The sequence below is a fragment of the Nerophis ophidion genome, linkage group LG17, assembly GCF_033978795.1.
Source record: "Nerophis ophidion isolate RoL-2023_Sa linkage group LG17, RoL_Noph_v1.0, whole genome shotgun sequence".
NCBI lineage: Eukaryota > Metazoa > Chordata > Actinopteri > Syngnathiformes > Syngnathidae > Nerophis > Nerophis ophidion.
Genome location: NC_084627.1, coordinates 23,173,185 through 23,175,570, shown reverse-complemented (window position 1 = coordinate 23,175,570; position 2,386 = coordinate 23,173,185).

Genomic DNA, 2,386 nt, shown 5'->3' with positions numbered 1-2,386 from the left:
CAGATAGGGAATGACACATGCGCGCACCGTTGATTGATTGATTGATTGAAACTTTTATTAGTAGATTGCACAGTACAGTACATATTCCGTACAATTGACCACTAAATGATAACCCCTGAATAAGTTTTTCAACTTGTTTAAGTCGGGGTCTACGTAAATCAATTCATTGTACAAACATATATATCAGCATAATACAGTGGGGCAAAAAGTATTTAGTCAGCCACCGATTGTGCAAGTTCTCCCACTTAAAATGATGACAGAGGTCTGTAATTTTCATCATACGTACACTTCAACTGTGAGAGACAGAATGTGAAAAAAAAAATCCAGGAATTCACATTGTAGGAATTTTACAGAATTGATTTGTAAATTATGGTGGAACATAAGTATTTGGTGTGAATGTGAGTGTGAATGTTGTCTGTCTATCTGTGTTGGCCCTGCGATGAGGTGGCGACTTGTCCAGGGTGTACCCCGCCTTCCGCCCGATTGTAGCTGAGATAGGCGCCAGCGCCCCCCGCGACCCCGAACGGGAATAAGCGGCAGAAAATGGATGGATGGGCATAAGTATTTGGTCAACCATTCAAAGCTCTCACTGATGGAAGGAGGTTTTGGCTCAAAATCTCACGATACATGACCCCATTCATTCTTTCCTTAACATGGATACATCGTCCTGTCCCCTTAGCAGAAAAACAGCCCCAAAGCATGATGTTTCCACCCCCATGCTTCACAGTAGGTGTGGTGTTCTTGGGATGCAACTCAGTATTCTTCCTCCTCCAAACACGAGAGTTGAGTTTATACCAAAATGGATACATGGATGATACAGCAGAGGATTGGGAGAATGTCATGTGGTCAGATGAAACCAAAATAGAACTTTTTGGTATAAACTCAACTGGTCGTGTTTGGAGGACGAAGAATACTGAGTTGCATCCCAAGAACACCATACCTACTGTGAAGCATGGGGGTGGAAACACCATGCTTTGGGGCTGTTTTTCTGCTAAGGGGACAGGACGATTGATCCGTGTTAAGGAATGAATATAGGGGCCATGTATCGTGAGATTTTGAGCCAAAACCTCCTTCCATCAGTGAGAGCTTTGAATGGTTGACCAAATACTTATTTTCCACCATAATTTACAAAGAAATTCTTTGAAATTCCTACAATGTGAATTCCTGGATTTTTTTTTCAGATTCTGTCTCTCACAGTTGAAGTGTACCTATGATGAAAATTACAGACCTCTGTCATCATTTTAAGTGGGAGAACTTGCACAATCGGTGGCTGACTAAATACTTTTTGGACCCACTGTACAGTCATCACACAAGTTAATCATCATAGTATATACATTGAATTATTTACATTATTTACAATCCGGGGGGTGGGATGAGGAGCTTTGGTTGATATCCAAAGTGTCCTTCCATTGTCATCAACAATTGCATCATCAGAGAAATGGACATTTAAACAATGTAGGTCTTACTTAGTAGGATATGTACAGCCAGCAGAGAACATAGTGAGTTCAGATAGCATAAAAACAAGTATTTACATTAGAAGTACATTTGATTATATACATTTGGTTATTTATAATCCAGGGAGATGGGATGTGAATGGAGGAGGGTATTAGTAAAAGGTTGAAGTTGCCTAGAGGTGTTGTTTTAGAGCGGTTTTAAAGGAGGATAGAGATGCACTTACTTTTATACCTGTTGGGAGTGCATTCCACATTGATGTGGCATAGAAGGAGAATGAGTTAAGACCTTTGTTAGATAGGAATCTGGGTTTAATGGGGTTTGTGGAGCTCCCCCTGGTGTTGTGGTTATGGTGGTCATTTACGTTAGGAAGTAGTTTTGTTCTTCGGTATCAGGGAGTTGTAGCGGATTTTATACACTATAGGCTCAGTCCAAGTTGTTTTACTCTGTCCTCCACCCTGAGCCACCCCACTTTGGAGAAGTAGGTAGGAGTGAGGTGTGATCTGGGGTGGAGCTCTAAAAGTAACTGGACTAGCTTAATTGTTTTGGGATGTTTGTAGTCTAGATTTGAGGGTTTTGGAGGCACTGGTGTACTAGGAGGTGCAAGCGTAATCGAAAAAGGGTTGAATGAGAGTTCCCGCTAGAATCTTTAAGGTGCTTTTGTTGACCAGAGAGGAGATTCTGTAGAGGAATCTCGCTCTTTGGTTGACCTTTTTGATTACCTTCGTTGCCATTTTATCACAGGAAAGATTGACCTCTAGAATGGAACCTAGGTAGGTGAACCATGTTTCTTGGTGATAACAATGTCACCCACTTTAATAATGAAGTCACTGACTTTTTTAAGGTTGATATGGGACCCAAATAGGATGGATTCCGTTTTACCTAAGTGTATGGATAGCTTGTTGTCAGCGAGCCAGGTGCAAATATTAAGAAG